The following is a 17,318-nucleotide window of genomic DNA, read 5'->3' as shown; positions in this document are numbered from 1 at the left end:
GGTAAATATTTTTTCCCATACAGATTATTTTCTGTATGGATATCCAGTTTTTCCAGCACCACTGAATTGCAGTGGCACCCTTGTTGTAAATCAAGTGAACATACATGTTTCAGTTCATTTCTGGATTCCCAATTCTGTTCCATTGGTCTATTTGTCTATCCTTGTATCAATACCACCCTGGCTTAATTACTATAGCTTGATGTTAAGCATTGATATCTGGTGGTGTATGTTCTTTGTCAAGATTGTCTAGGCTGCTCTAGGTCCATTGTATTTCCATATAAATTTTAGAATTGATTTGAAAATTTCAGTACCTAAACTTAGGAATTTGATTGTGATTGTACTAAATCTATAAGTCAATGTAAGGAGGACTGACTTAGCAACACCGTCTTCCAATCCATTTACTTAGCTCTTCTTGATGGCTTGGCTGAACGTCTGATTTTATTTAATCAACTGTGGAGCTACCTTACATTTGTCTTCTTATTATAAACAAGATTATATAAATGTATTACATATTTTCCTTACTGCTTAAGGCATTTTTTTCTGGTTACTTGCAGCTAAAAACATCTCAACTGATATAACAAACTTGCCCTGTAGGGTGATGGATTAAGCAGAAGGCTTGAATCTATGCTACTCCCTGTGTGGCCACGGTAAGTCACCCAACTTCTCTGGGCCTATTTCCTTATCCATGGAAACCCCATAGGGTTGGAAAGTTCTTCTCTTTTTCATAAACCAGTGAACACTGACTCATCTTTTTTGTCTCAATTGAAGTATCATTTTCTTTGGGATGTCTCCTCTGATTCTTCCACTAAAACCTAGATATTCTTTTTCTATTCATGCCTTTGAAAGCAATCAGTACACTGTAATGTCATTGTTTGCATGCTTGTCTCCATCAGTGCCTTATTAATCAGGGAACAGAGGGTGCACTTAAAGGGCTTAATTGAAGAGAGTTTAATGAAGAGACAATTACAGAGGAATAGACAGGATTAAGGGATGATGAGGTACCCCAGGGACTAGCCATGGAGGCAAGCCATTACCATTCTTGGGTCTGAAGGATAGAGATGAAGGAAGTGTTACTGGAACACAGTGAGACCAGTAGCTGTGGAGGAGAGGCTGTCCAACATATACTATGGGCTATAGGGGAACATAGCCATAGGGAGAACCATGGGCAGGTAGGGAGGGGAGAATAAACACCCTATCCTTTTTCTTACCCTCTGATTTCCTTCAGCTCCCATTGGATCAACCCAACCAGAAGACAGAAGGCAAAGGATTCCAGGTGATACAGTCTGTAGAGGTCAGCCTCCTGGGGAACAAGGTAGGTCGGCAAGAGGCAGCAAATGGACATAGGAGAAGAAATAGGTAGTGGTCAGTATGCTCACCTTCAGTGCAAGCTTCTTGAGAATGGACACTAAGTCTTTGACAAACAATGTTGCCATAGTTTTTTTACACACCCGTTACAAAAATTTAAATGTTATAGAAAATAAAAGACCCTCTATTATCCCCAGAAATAATGATAGCTATTTGTTATACATCACTTCAGGTTTTACATACATGTACACCGAATATGTGGGTCTGTGGAAGACTGTATTTCCAAAAATGACCACAGCAATATTTCTGGTCTTCTATGGTCTTTCTGATATTGGCACTCCCCATCACTAGTTAAATCTACATCCTCTCCCTTTGAACGTGGGGAGGGCCTTGTGACTGCCTCGACAGGTGGGATGTGGCAGAAGTGATGCTGCATGGCTTCCAAGGCCAGGTCATAAAAGGCAAAATGGATTCTCCTGGAAATCTCTTTCTTTTGGGGTGCTTACCATGGGAACCCAGCCACCACATTGTGAGGAACCCCAGGGCACATGAAGAACCACATGCAAGTGTTCTGACTGGTTGCCAGCTGAGGTCCCAGCTGACAGTCAGCATTAATTGCTGGACGGGGGAAAGAATGAGCCTCCAGATGATCCCAGCTCCCGGTCTTCGAGCCACCTCAGCTGATGCTGCGTGGAGCCGAGGCACGCATCCCCCCAAGCCCTGCCCACATGGAGGGTTCATGAGCACAATAAATGTTGTGTTTGTTTTTTGAGCCACTGAGATTTTGAGTGCTTTGTTACATAGTCATAATAACTAAAACAGAGGCGGTATTAAAGGGCTATGATCTCAGGCTGTGGAACCAGACTTCTTGGTTTCAATGTGATCTCTGTCACTTATTCCCTGTGTAATATTTGGCAAGTTGCTCAAATTCAAATCCTCAATTTCTTCATCTGTAAAATGGGAATAAGATTAAAAATCTCACAGAGTAGGATTGGTCTATAAAACAATCAGCTTGGTTCTCAGCACATATTAAATTATTATAATTATTGATCACTGATTCCCTCAAAGACCACCAGAAAAAACCTGATGATCAAACAAAACGAAATATATTAAATTTACTGCAGAAAGGGAGAATAACACCTTGAAAAAGTCTTAGTAGTACCTCCAAGTGAAGACATTAAGGAAGGATACTTACAGGGTTTTAAAGGTTGCACTGGATGGTTTTAAGATGGGTCACATAAGGCAGGTAGCTGGTTGGAATTGGGCAGAATTTATAAGAACTTTGGATTAGTGAATGCAGAGGGGCAAGGGCATTGAAGTGAGTCTAGATGAGCAAGTTTTCTGTTTTGATAAGTAAGGTGTTTAGTTTTTATCTGTCTTATCTTCAAAGAGTGGGTACTTCCTGGAGCAAACCCCTAAACTATTACTTGGCCCCAGTATTATTTAACACAGGAACAGAAAAGTGTGTTGTTTTCAGTTCTCATTAATATAAATTTCTTTTCATGGAAAAGGGCTCATAGCCTACCCCACCTATTATATTGAAACTTTCCTTTTCATTGAACAACATACCTTGGATAGCTTTCCTTATGAGAACATATCAATTAATTTAATTCTTTTTAACATCTGCTTGATATTCACTGGTATAGCTGCAACATGACTTGTCTGCCCTTTCACATATCAGCAGACACCTGGTGTGTATATGTAGTGAGGTGGGGGGCCCAGACCCTCAGAACAGTGTCTGGCACAGAGTAAGCACTCAGAGAGGGTTTGCTATTGAAAGGAGCGTGTACCTGAAGTCTGTAAAATGCCATATACATGTAAGGTAAGGATGGATGGTTGGGCTTCCTCATTACTGCATCTTGTCCCATCCCACTTTTGTCATCTATGTTAGGAATCACCTCAGGATGCACGCGGCATGAAAGAGGTCCAGAAGCCCTTATGTGCTCACGGTGAGGAAAAGAGGAGATTGCTGAGATGCAGGAAAAACAGTGAGTGTGAGGGGCGGTAGGGTGGCCAGCCAAGGCGGGGCTGGATGGAGGATGCAGCTGAGATTCAGAGGTGCTCAGGTGCCCAGGAGATAGGTGGTGGCATTGAGTCAATGCCAGTGAGAACGGATCACGAGTTTCAGTGGCTGTGGACTTTAGCAACTTGTGCCATCAGGCCCCACTGAGCAGGCAGGGCAAGGGGTACCTCATGAAACCAGCAAGGACTCAGAAAAAACCAGGAGGGCCGCCTTTCCCTATTGCCACGAGGACATTTCCCCTACATCCAGATATCGTCTTCAGGAGAAGGAAGCCGAAAAGGAAACATTTGAAGAAGAAATGGCAGCCCCAGAGGGGTTTTAAATTGAAAATCAGACACAACATTTATGAAAATGAAGCTGATACAAAATGAAAATACAGGTTTTCCACTAGGGGTGGTAGCACACCGATAGGAGACCTTCAGAAATAGGTGGGGCATTCCCCCCGCTTTTTTATCATGAAAACTTTCAAACGGCAATGTAAAAAAAAAAATTGAACAAATACACATACCTCATCACTTAGATCTTTCAATTGTCATGGGGAATTTTTTGGCCATAATTGTTTTATCTATTTTTTCTGAAGTAGTTTAAAGTAAATTACAAACAGTCTGATATTTCACCGCAAATGCATCTCTGAAAAATAAGAACGTTTTTCTACATAATGCGGGGGTGTTCTTTGTTGGCAGTGGGAAGTGCTCCTGGCAGGTACACAGGCGAGGGGCAATGCAGGGCTCACTTCAGCTCAGGGAAGAATCGTCTGGCCCAAACGCTGACAGCATCATCTTGTGGAAAGCCTGCTCCATAGGAAGACACAGTTGTGTGGGACTGTGTGTGGGGTGTGTGTCAGAGTGTGCTATCCTATATTTATTCATTTAATATATATGTCTTTATTATAAAAGTCACACATAAACTGATAAGATGTGGGGACATACATGTAAAAACATTATAAAGAAGCAGCAGAAAAAAATCACCTATAATCCACCCTCCAGGATCAACCACTGTGAACACTTTGCCTTATTTCCTTCTAGTCTCTATCTTTTTACATAGTTGAGATTATAGTTGAGATTATACCATGTGTGTACATATTCAGTTTCTATTTTAGAAAGCCATACTTCGAACTGGTTATTTAAAGTCTTCTGACCCCTGTCCACTTACCACACCCTAGTAGGGTGAGGACCTGGAGAGTCAGAGATCTGTTTCTGAAATGAACAATATGCCACGTTTTAAAAAATGAGCCTAATTGGTGGCTTGTTAATTTACTCCACCCTACCTACTCTTGACCTCAGTTAATCAACAGGATGGTTTTATAATGTGGAGCTTATCATGCCCATTTTCCAGATGAGACACCCAAGGCTGAGGGAGTGCAGGAAGCCACGCAGAGGTTCCACAGACTATGGGCTTCTCCACTCTTATTTATAGCCCCCAATACAATGATCAGCTCCCTGACCAGCTCCAGGGAAGGCACGGCAGGAATACTGGGGATGCAGAGCAGGCACTTCACAGGGGATCTTGGGAGATGGGAGACTCACAGACTCTCTTCTGTGGAATCCTAAACAACAAGTAGGATTTATCCAGTTGCGTGGGGGTGCTTGTGTCTCTCTTTCCCACTTTGATCATCTGCCTCTCGGTTGGGGCATGGTTTAGGAAAGAAGAGTTTATGTCTATGTCTGTGTATGTGTACCTGGGGCCAGTACTTGGAGTGAAAACACAAACTATCTGTAGTCAATTAAAGATGGCTGCAAATTCTTTGACATTCTTTCCCTTCAAGAGGAGGGATCTATGTGCCTCCCCTTGACCCTGGGCAGGTTCAGTAACTGCTTGACGAACAGAACACAGAAGTGAAATTGTGCCTGTTTGTGGGCCAAGACCTTAAGAGACTGGAAGCTCCATATTCTATCTTTTGCACTTGCTCTTAGAATGCAGCTGCCATGCTGTGAGGAAGCCCAAGCAGCCCTGTGGAGAGGTCCATGTAGAGATAATGTAGGCCACTGGTCTACAGCCCCAGATGAACTCCTAGCCATCAGTTAGCACCAACCTGCTACCCATGGGAGTGGGCCATCTTGGAAGTGAATCCTCCAGCTCTACTCTAACTGCCCCAGCTCGTGCTTCATGGAGCAGAGATAAGCCAACTCTGCTAATCCCTGCCCAAATCACAGATTTGTGAGCAAAGTAATTGACTATTGTTATTTTAAGTCACTACATTTTGGAGTGGTTTATTACGCAGGATTAGATAACAAGAATACCACTGTTTTCTGAGCTGATCTAATAAGCTGAATTATATGTGGAAACTTTCACACATGCTGTGCCGTTTAGTCCTCATATTTCCCTCTAAGGTAAGAAAAACAATAGCTAACATTTACTGAGTGCTTGCTATATGCCTACTGCAGTTCAAAATCCTTTTCCAATTCACTTAATTTAATTGTTCCAGTAACCCTGTTTCATAGGTACTCTTATCCTCCTTTTACAGATATGGAAAACAGGCACAGAAATTGGAGAACTTGCCCCAAACCATGCAGGAGGAGGCAGAACCAAAGATTCAGTTGTCTGATTTGAAAGGCAGCAATCCCAACCACTATAATTTTCTGCCTCTCAGACAGAGGGTTGATGAGAACACTCAGTCTCAGAGAGATGAAGTGACTTCCCCAAGGTTGCACAGCTAATGGGTGACTTTAGACCACTTATCCTCTGTGTTCCTCCATTGAAGCTGCCATGGCCCTGACAGCACTGCCTGCCTTTCGGGCTTATTTCTGTGTGAGCCATGGCTGGCTCTCAATCTGCAGTGGTATTGCCTAGCTTGATCTGCTTCCTTACTCTGCAGCTGTGGTACCCAGTGACCTTTGGCTGTTCCCACACATTCAATTCCATCCTCAAAGCACAGGATTTTTTAAATCAAGAAAGTTCTTTAGAAGAATGTGCCTCAGGCTCAGAAGGACTTTCCAACAGAAATTTCCGACATTCCAAGGATAGTTTGTGCTTTGAGCACTGCCTGGCTGCAGACCTCTCGCCCTTCCGGCAGGTCTCTGCCCTCTCCTACACCTTCCTCTGTCTGCTTTGCAAATGAGGGGTAGCAGTGAGCCAGGCGGGATGCCAGGGATAAGAGAAAGTGAACATGAGCTCTACTGTCACACAGACCTGTGACCCAGGGCAACTGTTAAACCTCTCTGAACCCCTACTTACTTACCTGTAAAATGGGATTTTGAATAACCTCTTCCTCGTAGGGTTGTTGTGAGGATTAAATGAGGCAGTATATGTGTTTCCCAGAGCTCCTTTCAGTGTAGGCCTTGTTGCCTGTAGCTGCACAATTGACTGTAGCTCCCACACTTAAGAGAGAATATCTAGAGGCTGCTGCAGGACCCCGTGTGGCCGTCCCTGGAGCCCACGTGTCTGTCCACCAGTCCGGGGGAGCACAATGTGCCTTCTTCTTCTCTTCTGCTTCCCAGATCTGATGTGAGTGCCTTTCATTGGCAGATCCCAGTGCAAACCTGTTGGCAAGGGATTCCTGGGAATGTCCCCTCCATGCTTCTAGTCCCTGCTATGGGGGAGAGTGTAGACGGGGAGGAATGGTGCTGAGTTGCCGACAAGAAATCTAGCATATTTTCATTTCTAAAGAACCAATGGGCAAGGGCAATGTTTAACCCAGATGGGGACCAACAGTCCTCATCAGATGAAGGTGCAAGAGGCATTGCTGATGTGTGGAAGAGAGTGAGAAGCAGAGAAAGCCACAAAGGTTGGTCTCTGGGTCTCAGGCTCTTTGGAACTGCGTTTGAACATGTGACCTGGCTCAGCCAATAAGATGTGTCCTATGCTTCAAATCAGGGGCTGGGAAAACAGAGATGAGGGAGGGGTGGAGAACTTGTGGCAGAGGCAGCAATGACTACAGTACCACATTTCCAGGGAGCAGTAGTACATTCCAAGCCTGCAGTGTGTCCAGTGAGCAGTTCTGGTGGGGCGGTGGTGTGCAGGACCGGGACCTGGAACCACACGGAAGCAGTGTTCTCATTAGACTAGCTCTGTGGCACAGTTCAGGCTGTGTTTTTGGTTGCAGAGTTTCCAAGCCTAGTTCTCTAGGCTTTCCCTTCCCAGTGATTCACTGGGTTAACTAATATCTTTTCAGTGAGCTCATTTTCTGCTTAAATTAGTCAAGGTTGGTTCTGTTGCTTGCCACCAAGTAACTGACTATAGTGAACTCAGAAGGCCATTGTGAAGATTAAATGTAAAGAACTTAGCACAGGTCCTGGTACATCACAAGCACCCAATATTAGTCAGGTTCTGCTGCAGATAACCAGACCAGGTTAAACTGAAAGAGACTTGATACAGGGGATTAGGTGCTTGCAGGATTGTTGGATGTGCTGGACAAGCAGGTTCTAGGTAGAACTTCCAGGAATGTCCCCCAGAATATATCAACAAGATTGGTGCACCAAGGGAGCTTCTAAATCCTCTATGGTTGGGAGGATGGAGCTTCAGGAAGTCCCTGTCCCAATTGCTGGCTCCAGGACCACGTTCCCTCAGCTGAGAGGCACAGATCAGGAAACTGTGCTACTACTGTTGGTTCCAGGACCACGCTGCCTCTGCCTTGATTGATGACAAGAGAACGCATGTCCATAACCTTCCTCTCAGTAATACAGTGCAAGGCACCCATCACGCTGGACCTCTGCTATCACTGCTGCAGGAAAAAACAAATGCTCCCAGCATATGCTTACCAGTGCAGAGAGCGGAAATACATTCTCCACCTCACTTCTGGCTTCCAAACAGTGCATCCATTTTGGAATATAGGTGTCTCAAGGACCCAATCTGTAGACTTGAGTTTGCCAACTTTTGATCTGCAGTAAAGCACGCACAAATGGAGCTGAGTGGGCCAACCCATGATGTCAGAAACACACCCTAAATATAGGGATCACTTCCTGCTTAGTGCACCGCTTGCACTTCCCTACTCTCGCTTTTGGTGCCCTGCTTGCTGGTACCCTAAGCACATGCTCAGTCTGCCCCTGCTAGACTAAGAACCCAATGAGGAAAAGGTGAGCAGCCACAGCTTGGGTCTCCCAAGGCAGAGAGACAGAAAGTGGGCAGAATGTCCATTTCTTCTGTGCTCGGTGAACTAGTTTGACAGAACAAAAAGCCTTGCCGTGTTTCTTGTCTCTTCAAGCCTTGAGGCCTAGACTCAAAATTAATTCCCCCAAGGAGGTGCTCAAGAGGTGATGCTTCATGATGCCTCTGGGACACGTGTGGGCCGAAGAGACCAAAGCCTGGGGCAGGTAGAAAGAAGACTTCTCCCATCCATCTGAGTTATCTTGGTGGGACACCAGTTAAGAAGGCAGAGCAGAAGTAGAGGACCTGCCAGTTCCTGGCAACAGCTTCTCCCACAGCAAATCTGGGTCATGTCTGAGGGAGGATGCTGATTGAGGCATCTGGCACCCGAGCTCTGAAAAAAGCACAACTGGGCAGCGTGTCAGAATCAGCCCTTGGCAGCACAGGGCAAGGTAGAGGTTAAGAGCAAGGGCCCTGGAGTCAGACAGACATGGTGCTTATGTGCTCAGGGAGTGGACAAAGTGACTTAAGCCCTCTGAGCCTTTGTTTCCTCTTCTGTATAAGGAGGTTAATACCTGTATCGTGGGTGTGGGTAGCACTGAGTGTAGTGTCTGACACTGAGTAAGTCCTCCACATGGTGAAGCAATTATTAAAATGAAAAAAGGGAAGGGAATGGACGCATACTGAGGGCCTGCTGTGTGTCAGGCACTTGCTCTATACCACGTCCTTTCATCTTCACAGCAGCTCAGGGCCTCCAAGTTACCAATAGAAACCCCTGGAGTGTGCAGTTCAGCAGCACAGAGGCAACCCTGTGAGGTGGAAATTCTCCTTCCCATTTTGTAGAGAAAGAAACATCGGTATAGCAGACACTTTCGGGGCCTCACCCGTATCCTTTTGCCCTCACCACCTCAGCAACTTCCGACAGCTGACACCTGCATTTCTTTGCCCAAGGATTTCCTGTTGCTGTCAGGCTGGGAGGACTGGGACGTTAACAATCCCCTTCCCAGCAGCTTTCAACCACTGACGACTGATGGGCGTTTGTGCAGAAATACCCTGTCTGCCATGACCCAGGGGGATAACCCTGAGGTGTCAGTGCTGCACTGTCTCTCAAAAATTCCCAATGGGATTAAGCTTCCTATCTAATAAGATATATTTATCCTTGTTACAAGTGAAGAAGTTCTCACCCTTTCCCCAAAGCGAGGAGAAGCGTGATCCCCATGTTCATGGTATCCATTGCTAGTTTGGTTTTTTTAAACTTTATATTGGAGTATAGTTGACTAAAAATGTTGTGTTAGTTTCAGGTGTACAGCAAAGTAATTCAGTTATACATGTATCAAGTCTTTTCCCATTTAGGTTATTACAGAATATTGAGCAGAATTCCCTGTGTCCATTGCTAGTTATATTAATTGTTCTTCACAATCCCATGGAAAAGTCTGTTACCTAAAGACCGAATTGTAAAATTAAGGTTAAAATTTTACATAAGACAAAAATAAGAATAAAGTAGCATATAAAAATAAGCACAGGGACTTCCCTGGTGGCACAGTGGTTAAGAATCCGCTTGCCGGGGCTTCCCTGGTGGCGCAGTGGTTGAGAGTCTGCCTGCTGATGCAGGAGACACGGGTTCGTGCCCCGGTCCGGGAGGATCCCACATGCTGCGGAGCGGCTGGGCCCGTTAACCATGGCCGCTGAGCCTGCGCGTCCGGAGCCTGTGCTCCGCAACGGGAGAGGCCACAACAGTGAGAGGCCCGCGTACTGCAAAAAAAAAAAAAAAAAAGAATCCGCCCGCCAATGCAGGGGACACGGGTTCAACCCCTGGTCTGGGAAGATTCCACATGCCACGGAGCAGCTAAGCCCATGCACCACAACTACTGAGCCTGCGCTCTAGAGCCCGTGAGCCACAACTACTGAGCCTTCATGCCACAACTACTGAAACCCGTGCGCCTAGAGCCCGTGCTCCGCAACAAGGGAAGCCACCACAATGAGAAGCCCACACACCACAACGAAGAATAGTCCCCACTGGCCGCAACTAGAGAAAACCTGCACACAGCAACGAAGACCCAACACAACCAAAAATAAATGAATGAATAAATGAATTAAATAAATTAAAAAAACAAAAAAATAAGCACATATATATAACAAGCAAAGAGAATATATGCAGAGTTTCATGTTACAGTCTTTGGCTGTAATTGGTCGTGAGCTCACAGTTGATGTCTATGGCTTCCTTCTTTGCTACATATTCTTCATTTTCCTTGCTCTCAGACAGGACCTGAGCTAATTAAAATTCTTCATTTGATGGAGTGACCCAAACCATCCTTCTCAAAGGGTCTGAGTCCCCGGTTATTCTACTTTTTGTTTGTTCATTTGCTATAGTTTTACCTTAACATTGATGATCCAGAAAATCCACTGCATTCTAGACATAGTTCTTCTTGTCCCCATTTTTTAGCTGCAATCCAATTTCCTCTTGGTTATCAAGATCAATCATTCTATCCTGTAAATAACCCACTTCCTGCTGTTTGCTTCAGTGGCATAAGGAGCTCAAAACTGCCAGGTTGGGCTTCCCTGGTGGCGCAGTGGTTGAGAATCCGCCTGCTACTGCAGGGGACACGGGTTCGAGCCCTGGTCTGGGAAGATCCCACATGCCGCGGAGCAACTAGGCCCGTGAGCCACAACTACTGAGCCTGCGTGTCTGGAGCCTGTGCTCCGCAACAAGAGAGGCCGCGATAGTGAGAGGCCCGCGCACCGCATTGAAGAGTGGCCCCCACTTGCCGCAACTAGAGAAAGACTTCACACAGAAATGAAGACCCAACACAGCCATAAATAAATTTAAAAAATTAAAAAAAAAACAACAAAAAAAAAAGCTTGCCAGGTTAACAGTATCATTCAATGGAACTGTTCTTGTGTCCTCTGGTTGAAGTATTCCCACCCTGGAGACTAAGACCTCCAAACCACCAGAGTTCAAGATTCCTGAGTTGGAAAGTATGTTATTGGGTATCATAGTGAGAGGAGACACTTCTACTTCTATCTCTTTATTATTTATGGTTCTTCATAACCAGGATCGGTGGTCTCTGATTCAAAGCACATACAGTATCCTGTAAGACAGAACCCATTCCTTTCAGGATGTCGACTCACAACTGGTGCAGTAACTGAGTCTTCAGCAAGCTATTCCACCTTCCAATTAGTCCAGCCACTTCCAGGTGATAGGGTGTGTGGCAAGAGCAATTAATTCCATGGGCATGATTCCATTTCTGAACTTTCTTTGCTATGAAATGAGTTCCTTGATCAGAATTAATACTACAGGGAATGCCAAGATGGTAGCTAAAGCATTCAGTGAGTCCACAGATGATGATTCTGGCAGATGCATTATGGTCAGAGAAGGCAAATCGATATCCAGAACATGTACCTTTTCCCAGGAGGATGGATCTCAGCTCCTTCCAAGGTGGAAGAGATCCAATGTAGTCAACCTGCTACCAGGTGTTTGGCTAGTTTCCCCAAGGAATGGTGTCTATTGGGAACTCAGTTTGATCTCTTCTCTTGATAGATTAGGCACTCAGCAGTAGCTTTAGCCAAGTTGACCTTATGGGGAAATTCATGTTGTTGATCCTATGCATAGCTTCCACTTCTGTCTCCATGACAACTTTGTTAATGGACTCATTAAGCATGCACTGGGGTGGCTTGGGAAAGGGGATGACTGACATTCACTGAATGCATCATTTGGTCTACCTGATTATTAAGAACCTCCTCTGCAGTGGATACCCTTTGTGGAGGCATTCATATGGGCACAAATATCCTCATGGTGTGCGCCCATTCTGAGGGGGTCCATTCATCTGCTTCTTCCCTAGACTGCTTTTTCACCAATCTTCCAATGATGTTTCTTCTAAGTTCATGACCGTATGGCCAAAATATATGGTCTGCCCATGGATTAATATAGATCCTTCTGGCCTTCTCTCACTCTAGACATAGTAGACAGCCAGATGTATTACTTGAAATTTTGCCCATTGGGAAGATTTTCCTTTATTATTGCCCTTCAGGATCACCCATGAGTAGGGCTGTTGTGCAGCGGTTGTCCACATTGAGGTGGTACCAGAATTTTTTGCATACTCATCTGTAAAAGAGAATTGAGTTTTCTCTTCCTTAGTCAACTGGTTATAAAAAAAAAAACACCCCAGGAAGCCAAAGGCATTGATTAAGAGAAGGGAGGTGATGCAATAGAAGTTGATGTCAAAGGAGTCTGAGCCACATCTGCTTGTGCAACCTACTTGTACCTTCTGGACCTGTGCAAGCTTGGCCTCTTATACACTGTTTCCATTTTATGACAGATTTATATTGCATGTGTGCAAGCTTATGTTTAGATGGGTCAGGCAGCACCCAGTTCATGATGAGAAGCTCAGGCCATATGTCCTGTGATTAGGTGTTCAGTCTCTACTAAGGCCCAGTGGCAAGTCAGAAGCTGTTTCTAAAACGGAGAATAGAACAGAACAGATGTGGAAGAGGTCATAGATTTGCTCCAAAATCCTAGGGGTCTGTGCTGTGATTCTCCTATTGGTACTTTTCAGAGGCTCCACAGAGCATCCCTATTTGCCATAGGCACTTCAGATATCATTAGCTATGCTAGACCATAAGGCCAAGCTGGTAGAGTGGCTTCTATCGCAGCCCAAACTTGCTGTAGATCCTTCTCTTGCTCTGGTTTTCACTTGAAACTGACTTACAGATAACTCTTAGATGGGTCCAATCTCACACTTACATGTGATATATATCATCTCCAAAGTCCAAAAAAGGCCTACTAAGTATTGTATCTATTTTCATTGTAAGTGGTGCAAGGTAGTGTAACCTGTTTTTCACCTTAGAGGAGATAATCTTGACATACTTCAGACCATTGAATCCCCAACACTTTATCTCTCACCCTTTGTTCATATATGTCCTTCTAAGGTGTCTAAAACACTTGTTACTTTCTGTTCATCAGATCCAGTGAGCAAAGTGTCATCAATGCAGTGGCCCAGTGTGATGCCTTTGTGGACTCTCAAGACACTCAAGATCTCTGTGGATTATGTTATGGCAGAGAACAGAATTGACGTATTCTCGAGGCATGGCTGGGAAGGTAGACTGTTGTCCCTGATAGGTAAAAGCAAGCTGCTTCTGATTGTCCTTATACATTGGTATGGGGTGCAGGGAGGCATTAGGCATAAGTAGCTGCTTACTAAGTGCCGGGGCCGTGTTGATTGTTCCAGTAAAGATACTACACCTGAAACAGCAACTTCTGTGGGAATCACCACCTGATGAAGTTTATAATAGTTAGGATCTCATTTTTCAAGATCCATCTGACTTCTGCATAGGAGAAACTGGAAAGCTAAATGGGAGATATAATAAGTAACAGTATTCCTACTTTTTTCAAGATTTCAAAGGCATTCATCTTTGCAATTTCCCCAGTGATGTGGTATTGCTTCAGATTCACCACAGCAGTAAGAGGGGAAGTTCCAAGTGTTTCTGCTTAGTCTTTCCTACCATAATGATCCTCATCCCATTGCTCAGGGAGCCAATATGGGGATTCTGCAAGTTGTCAAGTATGTCTATTTATATAACAAATTTAGAAACTGAGAACATAACCCACAGGGTAGATTTGTGGACAGACTGGGTCTGCCATGAGTCTGACTTGAGCTGAAATGCTATCACTTGACACTACAACCCCCATTTTGGACCACAGTAGCATTTTGGGTCCCCAGGAATTAGCATCAGTTCAGGGCCCGTGGATAGTAATCTCTGAAAATTTCTTTTTCCTTCTAACACAGTCACTCTAGCAAATGGCTGCAGGTCCTTTGGGGGAATGCTTAGAGGAAGATTCACTGTGTGTACCTGAGACAATAGTGCAGAGCCATTCTTCAGTAATACCCCACATCCCCGACAATAGAAGGGCTCTTTGTGTGTGAATTGACTTAGGTTTCAAAACTGAGTGAGAGCCATGACTCTTCACAGTCGAGACTGCCAGATTTTTGGCTACCAGATCTAGAATTTTTCCTGTTACAGAAGTCAAACAGTTCTCTAGTAGGGTGCCCATCTATTTCATTCGTAGGACTCCATGATCAGTTAAACATTATCAAAGACCTCTGGGGACCAAGACATTCTACTTACTGGGACATTCCCTACTGCCCTTTAAGATAGATGTGCCCACCTGGTCTTAGTTAAGTGCTGCCATTTGTCTTCTGCTACTTCAGGATCCCATCATTTTCATTGGAATCAGGGAGCCTGTATCAATGGTGACATTCCCTGTGGTTGAATCTGTCATTCAAAGAGATCAACCACAGAGCTTTCAGGGACACATGTGCTCCCCTCTTGAGGCCTTAGTCAAGGCAGTGTCTCCTGGGCCTTCTCATGGAACACAGTTGGTGGGTGGGTGTGCAGGCTGCACATGATAAATCCAGTCAAAATTTCTCATGTCCCTATGCCTTTGAATTTCCTCCTCCATATAATTCAGGCATATAAATCCAGCCTCCGGCATCCCAACCTCATTAGATGACACTCACTGCTGGTTCAAGTTTTAGTCAGTCACCAAGTAAGCAGTTAGAGACATCTCCAGGGGCATGAGATGACACATTAGATCTGGAGTCTCTATTAAGATCAACAGTGTCAATGAATTTGCTCACTATGGTGCTCTTGGTCTCCTTATTCATGAACAGGGGCTGGTTGTCCCTCTGCAGCCATCACTCAGGACCCTGTTCACACCTTAGGTGTGTCTTTTAAAAAACAATAATTAGGGACTTCCCTGGTGGTCCCGTGGTAAAGAATCCGCCTTCCAACGCAGGGGACGTGGGTTTCAATCCCTGGTCGGGGAACTAAGATCCCACATGCCGTGGGGCAACTAAGCCTGCGTGCCCCAACTACTGAGTTCATGTCCCTCAAAGAGAGAGCCTGCGTGCCACAAACTACCGAGCTCACACGCCCTGGAGGTTGCGCTCCGCAACTGGAGAGAGAAAATCCACACGCCACAAATGGAGAGAAACACGAGCAGACAGCACGCCGTAACGATAAAATCCCGCATGCCTAAGATCCCGTGTGTCGCAACTAAAACCCGATGCAGTCAAAAAAAAAAAAAAAAAAAAGAAAGAAGGAAAGAAAATGTTTTTATTGAGGTATAACTGACATACAACATTATATTGTGTACAACATAATCATTCCCTATTTCTATGTATTGTGAAATGATCACCATTTCGATTCCACATATAAGTGAGATCATATGTGAATTTCTGTTCCACTGGGTCCCCAATGATGCCTCTGCCCACTCACCTGACTGTCCCTGTCTCCTTCCCCTTATGAATCTATGAGGCCATAAAATGTTCTAACTGGCAGGAATTGTAGGTATACATTTGGAAGTTGTCTATGTATACTTATGGCTCATATAAATGATACAAAGAGAGCAACGAGAATGATCCTGTAAGACCACCCTTCTGCTGCCTCCCCTCCTAACTAGCTCTTGAGTCTGCCCACTTCTCTATCCTCACTTCCACATGCCAGCCCAGGCACCTTCATCTCTTATCTCTTACCTGTAAAGGTGTTCTAATTGTCCTCCAGCATAATCTATTCTCTCTCTGTAACAAATGTGTTGTTTTTAAAAGTTATTATTCATAAACAATAAAATTCACTGAACACTATATAGTGTTCAGTTCTGTGAATTTTGACAAACACACACAGTCAGGTAACCACCACTATAATCAAGATATAAAACAATTCTTTCACGCTAAAATATTCCCCCATGACCCTTGGCAGTCAACCCCACCAACTCCACTTACCCCCTGGCAGCCACTGATCTGTTTTCTATCCATGTAGTTATGGCTTTTCTGAAGTATCCTATAAATAAGATAATATAGTAGGTACTCTTTTGAGTCTGTTTCACTCAGCAACATTCTTATGAGATTCATCCATGTTGTTATGTGTATCAGTGACGTGTTTCTTTTTGCTGCTGAGGAGCGTTGAAGGGATGTACAGGGTTTATTTACCCCCTGACCAGTCAATGGGCATCTGGATTGTTTCATGATTATACATAAAACCACTGCAAACGTTCATCTCCATTATTTTTTTGGTGTGTGTGAACATGTGTTTAATTTCACCTGGGGAAGTACCTAGAGGGATTGCTGGGCTGCACAGTAAGAGTATTTTTAACTTCATAACAAAGCTGCCAAACTGCTTTTCTTATTTGTTCGTTTGTTCATTTATTTATATTGAGGCATAATTGACATACACCATTATATTAGTTTCCGGTGTACAACATAATGATTTTCAAAATAGTTGTAACCATTTGCACAGAGCTCTATGAGAGTTCCTGTTGCTCCACATCCTTACCAGCACTTGGTATGGGTTTTTTTTGTTTGTTTTTTTTTGCGGTACGCGGGCCTCTCACTGCTGTGGCCTCTCCCGTTGCGGAGCACAGGCTCTGGACGCGCAGGCTCAGTGGCCATGGCTCACGGGCCTAGCCGCTCCGCGGCATGTGGGATCTTCCCGGACCGGGGCACGAACCCGTGTCCCCTGAATCAGCAGGCGGACTCTCAACCACTGCGCCACCAGGGAAGCCCTTTTTTGTTTTTTTTAGTAAGAGGGTTCTTTGAAAAATTCTGATTTGATCACTTCACTCTCCTCCTTCACACTCCTGCTGATCCTTTATTGCTTCTTATTGCTCAAAATTCTCAAGGTGGCCTTAAAGATTCTGTACTTTTGCTACAGTTTTTCCCACTAAGTTCAGACCTGCTCTCAGACCAGGTCCTCACCTGCCCTTAACCCCACACATCAGACTGGGTCCCTCTTATGTCATCATGTATCCATAACAGTTGTAATAAGGTCATTAACTTTGTAACTAGACATGGAATATCTGCCTCCAGCTTTAAAATATTAGCTACATGAAGGCAGGTCATGGTCTTGGTCATCACCGTATCTGCAGAGCCAGAACAGAGCCTGCACATAGTAGGTGCTTAGTATGAATCTCTTG

At 44.6% G+C, this 17,318-nt stretch overlaps 1 long non-coding RNA gene across 1 annotated transcript; it reads left to right on the top strand.

Annotated features, from left to right (window-relative positions):
- The first annotated feature begins 209 nt into the window (after positions 1 to 209).
- On the top strand, positions 210 to 15,140 carry LOC113605398 (uncharacterized). The gene is made up of 4 exons (XR_003427198.1): positions 210 to 647; positions 1,226 to 1,312; positions 3,197 to 3,293; positions 13,311 to 15,140. It is a non-coding gene; the product is annotated as an uncharacterized LOC113605398 (long non-coding RNA).
- The last annotated feature ends 2,178 nt before the right edge of the window (positions 15,141 to 17,318 follow it).

This window comes from Aethalodelphis obliquidens, unplaced genomic scaffold (assembly GCF_003676395.1).
Source record: "Aethalodelphis obliquidens isolate GAN/ISIS:26980383/991018 unplaced genomic scaffold, ASM367639v1 scaffold42, whole genome shotgun sequence".
In the NCBI taxonomy this organism is placed as follows: domain Eukaryota; kingdom Metazoa; phylum Chordata; class Mammalia; order Artiodactyla; family Delphinidae; genus Aethalodelphis; species Aethalodelphis obliquidens.
This window is presented reverse-complemented; position numbering and strand designations above follow the sequence as displayed.